The sequence below is a fragment of the Lytechinus pictus genome, chromosome 3 (genome assembly GCF_037042905.1).
Source record: "Lytechinus pictus isolate F3 Inbred chromosome 3, Lp3.0, whole genome shotgun sequence".
Taxonomy (NCBI): Eukaryota; Metazoa; Echinodermata; class Echinoidea; order Temnopleuroida; family Toxopneustidae; genus Lytechinus; species Lytechinus pictus.
Window position 1 is genome coordinate 20,045,333 of NC_087247.1, and position 13,479 is coordinate 20,058,811.

The window sequence follows — 13,479 nt, forward strand, 5'->3', positions numbered from 1 at the left end:
AATACATTTGGTTGTTAACGTTATGGTAGATTGAATGTTACACTGGACAATATCAGCCTATAATCTACAACGCATTCACTAGTAAGTTTTCTACATTGACTTTGAGGTGATGTGTGTATCATTATCATGCCTTCTTCATTAGTGTGTGGGGAATATACATATATTATATAAATAGTGTACAGTCTATTGTACGATATACTGGATTATATGTACGACAAATATGAAATTAGCCCCAGTGCAGGTCGAGGTGAAATAGACCTGCACGAGGGATAATTTTATATTTGGAGTTCATATAGTCCAGTAGTATTGTATGATAGAACGTTCACTATTTATTATAGTAAATTGTACAACAACGCCTACTTAGCTTGTTATATACGCGAGCAAATGGGAGGCTGAATGTCAAACATCCGTACCGTTGCACACGTACCAGGGGCAGATCCAGCTTTTGCCAATGTATTTTGTCCTGAAAATTGAACATTCTGAGCAATGATTGTGATCGTGACCAAGATGTGTAAGTAACTAAATAATTACTGCAATCGCGAGCAGAAATTTTTAATATACGTTCTGGCCTGATGGAAAACAGACCGTAAGGACTGTTTGCAGTTACCCATTAAAAACAATACATATTTTAACGATCAAATAATGCGAACGCGAAGCGCGAGCTGAAAACTTTTGACGTTTTGACCTAAGAATTGGACATTCTAAGCACTTTTTGTAATCATATACAGGATAGGTATAACTCAACATTTCATGCGAGCGCGAAGCGCGAGCGAAAGAAATGAGATTTACACCTAAAAATGGGACACACTATTCATGTTTCGTAAATCACAAAAAGGATGACTAATTGGGTTTCTTCCTACAAAAATAATGCGAGCGCGAAGCGCGAGAAGAAAACTTTTTATATTCTGATATGAAACTGGATAATTCAAGCACGTTTTGAATTAAGAACAAACTGTGTGTTTTTCGGAGATTTAGACCTAGAATCTGGGCATTCTAGATACAATTATTTTATTTTGAAAATCAATTAAGCGCAAGCGCGAGCTGAAAAAAAATTGATGGCGATCTGAAGAGGGTCAATTTAAGCACTATTTTAAGCATTGTAGGAAAATTGTGAAGTGGATGTGGATCGTACTTCACAAATGATGCGAGGCGCGAGCCGAATTTTTAAAATCATTATTTAGACCAAGCACCCGGGGAAATTGTAAGGACATTTTGTCATCATATGAAAATGACTTTTTTCCTATTCCTCTTCCTATTAATCGCAAAATGAAACGTGTCGATATCGATATTCCATTCTGAAAAAAGGGACACATTCATTATTAGGAATTCATGAATCTGTTACCTTATTTTTCAATCTAATATTAATGAGAGCTTGAAATCTGTTGATATTAAGGCCTACTTGTGCACATATGGTAATCCTCCTATGCAGAGCTAATCGGCCGTTGATCAGTGCAGGAGAATGTCTTGATGTGCGCAGTTGTTTACCTACATGTGAACTAACAGAATGCGGTGCCACTGCAAGTAGGCCTGTGGGGATCGGGCCGGCCGTTACGAGGCTGTAAATTAAACATGGGTCTAATACCTCCTTTATACATTTTTTTTCTGTTTTTCAGCGTTTCTCTCAAGTTAAAAGGACATTTTTTGGGGGCTGCCCAAAAATAGGGGGGCGGGGCCGGCTCGTAAATTATGCAGACGCACAGGACTGAATAACTAAATGCGCATTGCCATTAATCGATATTCTCCCCATTCATTTACCCTCCAAAAATCTAAAGTTATATTGTACATATGTACAATATAACTTTTTGAAGGGAGGTCATGTGGTACCAATCCAGCCAATCACAGCTCGTATTTTACTACTACTATTTACTATACATATTTATATATATTCATGATCTTTTTCTCCAAGCGCGCTATATACATTCATAACAGCATTTTGCGCACCTTGCAGCAGTTACCCTAGTCCCGCTGAGATCGCGCACGCTTTAATAAAAACAACTGTCTTTTAAACTTGTCACAATTCACGAATCTTCCCCGAAGAAGGTAGATGACTACCGAAAATTTGGAAAGTGAATAAAGAACTTGTTGGCATTGCAAACTTGCATTACTCGTGAATATCATTTGTTTGGCATTTCTGATATATATATATATATATATATATATCTATTTACATATATATACATATATGTATGTATGTATTGGCGCTTTGGGTGCTTCTGGAGTGCATGGCTGCCCTTTTGGAGAGCTATTTTTTGTTGTTGTGAAATTTTAACTTCAATCAAGGTGCCATTACTCGTTGGGTTCCTAGAGTGTTGAATTGTCACTTTGTCATCAGAGTGTGGATACTGCTGTTTTTAATACTTATATGTATTTTGCATCATGATATTATAACTTCATATGTTTTTTAAACTTGTTAAATCAGGACATTGATGTAAAACACCAATTCAGCTGATCTTTTTATCCTGTATAAATATTTTCTAATAAATAAATATTAGATAGTATGTATTTCAATGTATTAGAATTTTTCGGAACATAATGGAAATCCACCCTGGTAAACCAAAGAAGGCTAATGCATCTTTATTCCAATGTAAAAATTTAATATAGTATATTATTTGATAATATTCTTACCGGATTGTATTATGGCACTCAAACATAACTCGCCATCTTTACTGATGGATTTATTGACTATGCATTATGTAGTCCATACAATTACTTACCCCTAGTTCTAGATTCCCTTATCATCTTCTGATATCGATTAAGGCAATATGATTCGTAATAAATGGTTCGTGACCGGCGCATGAACTGAGTATAATAAAACGTTTCGTAGCGGTTACAATAAAGAACTTGAAAAGAGAGACAAAATTGAAGAAAAAAAAAATATCCGGCACAGACACGATTTTTGTCACGTTTCTGATATTTCATTATTTACATTACAATAACCATTGCGTACAAGAGAAATGTGATTAAGCATATATGGCAAGAAAATATAAAATAATGAAGTTTATTTTTTGTCCCCTTGTTATACTAAGCATACTCACCTTTTCAGTTATCATCTTTCGAAAAACTACTCAATAATATATTTATTATTCTTGCTATTATTATCATCATTATGATTATTATGCTTATTAATATTATTATCATTATTATTGTTGTTGCCGTTGCTGTTGTTGTTGTTATTAGTATTATTATTATCATCATCATCATCGTTATTATAGATACCGTTGTATTACTTGTAATATTATTGTTATCATTAAAATTTTCATCATTACTATTATCATTACAATTATCATTACGGTAAGGATAAATATTAAGAAGCGTCGAAAAGTAAAAAAATATAATACGTGACTACTTAGAACAATTTTCCTGACAATGACCATTTTCATTGTTGATTGTGTTTACCCCCATCCCAGTCAGCACGTTTAATATCTCGCTACCCGCTCTTTATCTGTTTGAATGGTTTGTTCAACTGTTTTTCATAACATCTTAAAATCAATTTTATTGAGGAGGAGCTCAGAGGTAAATGCATACTTTAAGTGAGATTTTATTATTGTCAACAACGTCCACCTCATCCATTATAAAACAAAAAATATAAACACCAATGATATAGTTCCAAGCACTGATTGCGTGGCAATTTGTACCTTGCATCAAATGGGCCTGCTATCTACGTGTTACGAATTCGTTACTCTTTCTCAGTGGGGTCGCTTATATAATTGTATCGATATAGCTTTAATTGTTTTTTATAAAGGCTTTTTTTTATTTATAATTTTTTTATACTTTATGTATGGTGATCTCGGTGATGGGTATCATTTTGCACCCGAGTTCAGTGACATACTCGGTCTTTCAATATCATTGTATTTTGTAGTATTTGTTCACAACCTCATAAAAAAAGATATTTGTAATCTATGTCACGTTCTTACAAAAAGATATTGATGGGAGAGGACACTGTCTTCGCCAGTAAATCGATTTTTTCAAAACATGGTCAGAATACCAAATACTTGTAATTCCAGGTGAGCTTAATTTGATAATGTGTTTTCATCTAGAGTGATATACAGGGTGATAAAATAAATAAGGATACTATCTGTTTTCTCACTTTATAAACCTTGTGCAACCCTCACGATCTGTTCGCGACCCATTTGAAAAATAAGAAAAATGTAATATGAAACTTCCAACCTGTGAAATCTTATCGATCATATTTTAGAACATTCGTGTAAATAGCAAAATAAATATTACGAGCCTCCCCGTAGGAACAAAAGCGAATTCAACTCATAATATAAATCTTGCAATTGGGCTATATAGGATCAAAAGCGAATTTAGACTTTTTACCCTGACTACGAAACTTGGAGAAGAATCATGATTTTGGCATTACTAGCATGATTAATAACCTCTAAAAAAATATATCTTTAATTATTCAAACTTTCATATTCATTACAAATTTGATTTGCTTAGAAATTGGGTCGCAGACGGATGGCATAATTCAAAACTTTCCGCTCGGTCTCTCTGTGGCGTTGGCTAGTCATGATAATCAAAATATATTGCGCGGGGCAAGTGCCTACTTGCAACATCTGACGTACGGTTTCAGTGCCTCCAATTCTTAACCGTTACTGCTTCCGTTTCATCAGTAACGGTGGCACATAATGGTTCATCCCTGTGTATAGATCTCATTTTAATTATGTTAATAGGGGTGCACCTGTTAATACTTTTTTTCAAACGATATTGATCCCGAGTTTGGTTTTATAGCTAGAAGATAATCTCTTTAAATCCATTGCTACCAGTTGCAATAGGACCATTGACATATCACTGTTTCAAAGATTTTTTTTTCTCCCGCATAGGGCTTCGGTTAAGAGTTTGAAGAATCCGTAATCATTCTCCTTTTCTTGCTAGGTTGTTGATTAGAGGGGCTAATTCTATCAATCCTCAACACTACTATAATGACATTACGTTTTTACGTGTAACAACCTGTCAGAATTCTCAATTAAAGAAGCTTCCTATTAGTGACCTTCCACTTTCTCAACAACAAAAAATGGAAGAACACGAAAGCGCATTTTCAATAAAACAGAGTGACCTTTTCCAAGAAATGCTTTTCATCACTTTGATCTTAATACGTTTATTTATATCATCCTACTTCTTCGCCAATGTTACATGATTCTTCTGAAACCCCAGTTAGGTACCTCACCAATTTACCTATGAAGCGCCAAGGTGGTTTTTCTCTTAAGTTGGCAAATTGATTTCAGCGCATAACCTTTCAAGTTTGAATATGAACGACCACAGTCATGACCACAAGGCAGTGCTCACTTTCTGCTTCAATTGCAGTGTTTACGTTGCCATGGTTCCTGATGACTGATGTTAGGTAAGGCTTGGTTGTATCTCTAAACAAGTAGCCTGTAAACTTTATCAAAACAATTGAATTGAGATAATACATATAAAATGTCGTCATGGCAATTCTGAATCGCCGAATTATGAAGCGCCATACCATTTTCATTAAAGTTTGAAAAGGGCTCTTCATATTTTCTTTAACGGAGCGATTTTGATGAGATATCTAAAGCTAGAATCGAACAAATTAAGGGTAGATTTAAAATAGATTAAATTCAGTTTTAATTCTTTTTCTAGCTCATATCCATTTAGTAAAATGAATCTTTCATATTGATGACGTAAAATTTCTGCCTTGATTTTCTAATTTGAACGAGTAAACCATGCCTCGGTCATTTCCGGCAAATTCTGACTTTTGAATAAATGTATATTCATAACGGTTATTGCTTAAATATATCACAAATTAACCATTCAGAATGAAATAATCCGCAACAAGGTCACCGTTAACAGAGAAAAAATAACAAATTAACTCATGCCCCAGTTCACAGTGGGGATATATACAAACCCGTCTACTCGAAATGACGTTTGTATGCTACTCTGTTCTTCAAAAACCGTAAACAGATATATCACTCAAATACTGAATGCAAGCATCTGTAGCTGCTTTGTATTTACATCTTTTACCGCCATGCCATCCGCTCATTTCCTTTTCCTGTTGATGAATATTACCTTATAGAGCGATTGAAAATATCAGACATACAGTATGACCTGAAAATCCACATCACTGACGGTCACCTCTTGATATCATATTTGGTGTCTGATCCTATTTCATGAGTGATATGGGTTTTTTTCACTTTGTTTGAGCAGTTTGAGAAAAAAAAATGTTTTTTTCGTAAACGGATTCATCTAAATATTGATATATTCGTCCATAGGTTAGGAGGGGGCGTAAAATGGCAAGTAGTGTGGTATTGTATTATTTTAAAATACTTAATTAGATTAAAGTTTTGGGGATCGACTGACTTGCTTGGATTCCATCTTGTGTTTTTTCTCTCTCTAAGGATTTGATTATGGATGATTAAGCATTGAAATCACATTGTAAGCTAATAAAGCTATCCAATCCAAACTTCTTTCTCGTGTTTTCTTATTCTTTAATATTTATTACTCTCTTTCGCTCTCTACTGCTTCAGGAACCGTTTTGTCAATATTTTCTTTTTATTACTTTCAGGCGCACAAAAGGTCCAATGAAATTGGTGGTAATTGGGAGAGAGTGAGAGAACCAGATAGCTTCCCCCCGCCCTCCACCATCCCGTCTATCCAGGGTCGAAACCACAAGGCAGAACCGTTATTTCAATATAGGCAAGAATGCCAAACGATGAAAACGATGACGTAATTCTTTAATAGTAATAGCGTGGTTCATGCACATAGACCGATAGGACCACCTTTTTTTTCCTTTTTCCTTTATTTTCGTGATTTTTTCATGGAAAAGTGGCGATGTCCGGCCTCGAACTATCTTTCTTGCTCTATCTGCTTCACTCTCTTTCTCTTATTCTCGTAATTCCAGTCTATTATTTTCCATCTTTATCCTTTTTTTCTAACCGAAGTCCTCCCGTTTGGCTGTTTCTATGTTTTTAGCCCTTTTCATTATATTGAGATTAATTTTTCGTAATTTTTATTTTTCCCTTCTTCTACTTATTGTTAATTTTTGTTTGTTTAGCTCTTCTCTTTAAGATTTTCTTTCTGTTTTGTCAATCAGTATTATCATATTTCTTAGTTTAAATACTTTTCGTTCATACATTCATTTGCTTTTCTTTGTCAAAAGAAGTTCCTTTTGCTGTATGTAAAAAGAAGTTTATCTTTCATACCAGATGAATTTTCTCGCACAGTTATCTTATGAAGATGTGAACACATTTTTCTTTATCTATATTTCATTCTCCTTTTATACATTGCATCCTAGAAAACAAAATTATCCAACAACGACCCGTGACAAATGTCACTTCTTCGAAATCATCAGTTCATTCCCGGTATAGCATCAAGTTAGTTTCACTAATGAAATCTGTTGTCGGACAATTACACCGTAAGCTTGAATGGTATTCAATAGCGGACTTCCTTCCTGTCTCCTAAATTCTCGCCAAAAAAGACGAGGGATCACGAGTATCGTCTGCTTGAGTCTTTGTTGAGACTTAGCTTGAAGACAGATCGTCTCTCCTTCCGTGTGTGCTTTAAAAAAATCGTATGGAGTATAAGAAAGCGGCGATTTTAAGTAAAGCTGCAAGACTTAATTAACAGCGTTTTCATGACCATCAATAACTGAATTTGTAATAACATTTGAGGTATTTAGACCTAAAATAGAGGGTCACTTAAGTAATTGATGTAGTTTCCTCCTAAAACATCAATCCAATATTTCAGGATCAAATCTTTCTTAATGTGGAATGGATTTAGTATTAAAACGTGATATAAATAGCGTTTCTATTTACACGATTCATTGAAACTGGAGGTGACATTTCTGTACATCTGTCAAAATGAAAAGATTAGCGCGCCAACTAAAGGAAATAATGACATACAAAATGGAAAGAAAATAATCATACTTTTAGACTATCTATTCACTTTCTTATTATATGTATCCTTATTCAACCATTATTCAAAGCAATTAAATTTATAGGGCAACATGGTCAATTTACATGAGAACTATTAAAGATTAAAAATACCATCGTTATTCAGGCTGAATATTTAGAGGGCAAACGTATGGGGTGTGCGGAGAGATATAAGAAAAGAATATAATGCCTGGTGAATGAATAAGAGAACAAGAATAGTAAAAGTAATATAAATGGATGTTTCAGGTGAAAAGAGGAAAAGGTTAATACTGAAAGTTAGAGAAGAAGGGGTACGGAATAGAATACCAAAAATCTTACTTTACACAAGATGACGGAATAAGGTTTGTTTTTGAAAAAAATATGTTCATTGAAGGGGGCAGAAATGCCTTGAGAGAAGACAGTGGTCAGAAAAGGCGAAAGGAAAAACGTTCTAAAAAAGGACGTATTCTTAATTTCATGATAATCTTCTGAGTATATGAATGCAAGGTTGATATTTTTTTCGTAATTTGATCAAGGCTGCAGATAATGCACTTCCACTGTTGGGTTATTTCATTTAACACATGGGTATGGTCTTGCGAAAGGAACTGTTTTTTTAAACACACCCCTCCTTCTGTGGTGCATAATCTTTTAATAAGATTGGATTCATCGTGTCAATCCTGCAATATACGATAAGCTGGTAATCCTATGTTCACCTGCTGTCACCATACAAGACAAATATTGTGGATGTTACACTTACAGATAAATCTTATTAACATCTTAATCATGCGTGCCATGAGCGATTTAGAAATATCCATTCAGCGGCGTATTCAGTCGTGAATTAGTTACCGGCTATATACGGAGGAGAAAGAAACAGGTTTTCAGATATACAAGGCGTCAAAGGAAAAAGACAGAGAGAAATAAACATGAGAAGCAAAGAAAGTAGGCCCTCTTTATTTGTCATTATTTTTTTCTAGAACACTTGGATATTTAGAATATCAAACGGTTAATCCAATAATTTTCGGTAAAATGCAAAAAAAAAGATGGAATATCTATTGGAATTTGTACTGATCATCTTTTAAGCAAAATATTAATGCAACAATTATTTTGATTAGTCATTGAAACCTTGCAATTGCAAACACCTGCGTTACGGAGCCCTTGGGTCAATAAGAATAAATTCAAGACAGGTATTGAAAATAACATAATGTCTATTAATCCATTCATTCATTTAATTGTAATTATTAATTGCTGTTTCTCATTAAAAAGATATAAACGAACATAACAAAGTAAAAGAATATATATATTTCAGGCAAGTTGTTCATAATATCAATCACGCAACAAGCTTGTATTGAAGGAAAGCCTATGGACACCCCACATGGAAATAAATTGGCGCGGCCCCTCTGAAGCAATGACATCTTACGTATTAAAGGTTAGATTGAATTGTACTACCCATGATAATTCGATGATAATTTGCCACCAACATCATTGCTTTCACACAACAAAGGTTATTGAAAGACGCCTCGTCCCAGTTTGCCAACAGACCGGACTAAATCGAAACATCAAGGCTATTGGTGAAAGAAAGAACTTGACCTCTCTATCTCTATCGGGATAATAAAGATTAATTATGGTATGAACCAAATATATTTCATAAGGTTAGGAATGAAAAATCAATCATTCTATTTAGAACCGATACGGTACACCTGCATTTTTTTTAAAGTTATATATAAGTTGAATGGCGCAATATAAAAGGGTGGAACGGGGATGAGGGGGTGGAGATACATCACATCACATCAGATCAGATCGCGAAATGAAGCTATATTGAAATTTCATGAAAGGGAACTATGGCTCGCTTTTCCTTTAAGTTAAGCTCATTATCAACGATTAGCCTGTTGGTTTTTCAGTTAATCCTCAGTTCAGACAAAATATATAGATAAAAAAATCGTCTCCTAAAAGCGTGTAATCCCGGAAGGAGGTATAATCCAGAGAGAGAGAGAGAGTAAATATGACATTAACCAGATATTCAGTCCTCCTGAGTGATTTCTTGAATACTTGCCACTGAAATTATGATTCCGAAAACATGCATGATCAAAACAAATCTGCTTAAAATGTTTTATCTATAAATTATGTACATGTAAATATCATTCTTGTTGTCTCGAGAACATTTTTCACTTTGATAAAAGAATGAATTATGCGCATAAAGACAGCAAGAAAGAAAAAACAAATTTATGACGATGGTGAAAGAAATAAGTAATTAAGGGAGATATGAATTACAGAAAAACATGAATGAATAAGTAAGAGAAAGACAGAAAGAAAAAGGAAAGAGAGAGAATGACATTTTCGCTGTAACCTTTACTCTTAAAAACGTTGGGCAACATATTGTCCACATATCAATCGGTTAAATCTTTATCCATTTCCGGGTAGTTTTAAACCAATAATGTGTGCTTTGGGTGAGAACTACCTAGAGTTGGATGAATTTGTTAACCAATTGTTGTGTGGACAGTGTGTTGCCCAACATTTGAAGAGTGCATATATATTCATTATAATCGTACGTTTGATTTTTTTTAAGATTGTGCAAACGAGAATTTTGGAAGATATACATGTGCACTGCCTTTGCAATATGTTTTGATAAGCTAGTTATTGATGCATGACACAATTGGGCCGCATGTTTGAACAGAGAAAATTTATTTCATCTAATCACGATTTCCTTTCTTTGCCATTTTGACACGCTTGTCCTTGCACGCAAGACATTTCTGCATTGGTGATCTTCGGTTAGCATTTTAAGGAAATCATGTTGCATTTATCCAAGAAAGCATGGATAATACATGAAGTGCTCTGCGGTATTTTTAGTTTATTCGGCTTCAAACAGTCAAGGTTTCATGATGTGAGGTAGAGGTGAAGAGATGCACAAAGACGCCAGATACATTCATTTTTATGAAACCTTCTTCTGTTTTCACCTTGAATGTATTGATCCACCACCCATGATTTATTTTACCTCATCGCTAAGAAATATTATGTTCCAAGGTAGTGTGGCAGTCACACCAACAAATTAGACTCCAGGGGTCTGTTGTAGAAAGAGTTGCGTTTAAACGCAAGTCAAAATATCAAGCGCAAGTCCCGAATACGGGTGCTTTATTGGCTGAAAATCAAGTTTCGCAAGATTTTTTGAGATGCCTTTGATCGCAAATGTTTCTGCAACGGGCCACAAGCCGATAAAAGACACTACGTTATTTTCAATAACATACAATCGGTTTGCTAGGACTTGGTTCCGTTGGTGGTTAAAGGAAAATGCTAGAAATCATTCCCATTTATTTAAAGGAATATTATCCTGACGTCAAGCAGAAAACGAGGGAAACATATTGACGTATTGACAAATGTTTGTCGAAAAATGTTGATATGAAGACACATACATAAATATTTTTGTCATTGTAAAACGCCACATGCGAGGCCAGCTAGCTATATCATCATGTGTAATGTAAATCCTACATAATGTCATTTTGTCAGAAAATGTTGTCATGAAACATCTTATACCACACATGCTCTTTGTGAAAACTACTCCATTTATCGTGAGCCACAAAGAAATGGGAATGCATGGAATCTATATTACATGAACAATTGGGCATCTAATTACATGTGACATTACGAAATAATTATTTTTTTAATTCACAACTCCATATACAGTATATATTTGATTTGCTATTATTATCTATTTTTCCCGTTTTTTATAATTAACTTGTTTACAGGGTTGTCTACCTATTCCATGTAAAATATATGCTTTGAAATAGAGATTAGACTATTCTGTGCTATGTGCTCCACCACTGACGCTATTCATGGTTTGCCATAAAATGATGATTAAAAAAAAATCACCACTATATTATTTGTGCGTTAGCGGCGACCCCTCAGGAAGGGAGACCTGTCCGGTCCTCAGTCTAGAATATCACATTGTGTACAGCAGTTTACGAGAGAGGGTACCCCCCTCTATAGAATGTCCTAACTCTTATGAAATCAAACCCCATGATTATTTTACATTTAAAATTCGATCATTCTAATATGAGACCCAGGAATCTAGGGTGTCTCTGAATACCCCCCCCCCCCCAAAAAAAAAAATGATATTGCAAATTCACTTGGAGGGATAACAGACCCGCAAAATTGCCAACCAAAACAATGTGAGGATGGTGAATGTCCTTCTGCCGTTCTTGCCTCAGCTTCCGCCAATCAATACATTGCTTTGCTTTAATTAGTTTAGGACCAAATTGGACTTGCGTCAGGGTTCTTTTTTCTTTCTTAGATTTGATTGAGGAGCTTGACATTCAGGAGACAGCCGGTGGTTAACGCCCGCGAAAATTAGAACAATTTACTAGAAGCCAGAGGGCTACGAAGATGAGATATTTGCTTGCTAGAGACTCACAACACACAAACGTTTGCTTCTCTGCTTTGGTATCTTGCCCATTTTCTCACAGCTCTTTGTCCAGCAAACTCGTTTATAACAATATTGATATTTAACTATGTTTATCTCTGATCTGAGAGACTGAGTAGAGAAGGAAATAAGAAAATATCCAAAACTTTTTTTTCAATAATAATGAATTATTAAACAGTGATGGTGCTGCTGCTGCTACTGCCGATGATGATGATGATGATGATGGTGATGATAATGACGACAACGATGATATTTTTATATGGATGATAAAGGGGAGATGTAATAATAATTACAATAGTAAAGATAATCATAGCCATGATAATAGCATATTGTCGAACGGACCTTTATATCATACAAAAATTGTACCCTCGGATAAACCCCCTTCATGCCCATGCATTTCTCCTTTTAACATACCAAAGTTTTAGCCCCGAGCAAATTTTAAAAGTTAGAAAATGCATATTCAAATGAAGAAATCAATCTGGGTCGATCGCCCACTGAAGCTGTGAAGAGCATGGCATTTTAAACAAATTTTATTTCCATACTGCACTCCTATTTGGGCGGAAATTTCCATCTTTATAAGCATCCGATATCACAGACATATCGATCAAATTGATTGTAGGCCAGTTGAATTCCTTTCTTCAAAAGTTTGCATGCATCGGTTTTAAGATTATATTATATGGCGCACCTAGAATAATCGCAACAGACTTTTTGTGTGTGTGTTCAAGCAACAGGATATATTTTCTTTTCAATTATAAGATTGTACAGATAAATTATGTTTTATATTTCTTTCCTGATCAGGGAATATTCATTTTTGTCTCGCCTGCATAGCAGAGCGAGACTAAAGGTGCCGCTTTTCTGACGGCGACGGCGGCGTCGCCAACATTGAAATCTTAACCAAGGTTAAGTTTTTGAAATTTCATCATAACTTAAAAAGTATATGAACCTAGTTCATGAAACTTCAACATAAGGGTAATCAAGGGTTACTAAAGATCATGTCTGAGTTTCAGGTCCCATGATTAAGGTCATAGGTCATTTAGGGTCAATAAAGTTAGACCGTGTTGGGGGAATCAATATCGAAATCTTAACCAAGGTTAAGTTTTGAAAAGTCGTCATAACTTCTAAAATATATGGACCTAGTTCACGAAACTTGGACATAAGGGTGATAGTGTATTCCTAAAGATCCTGCCTGAGTTTCAG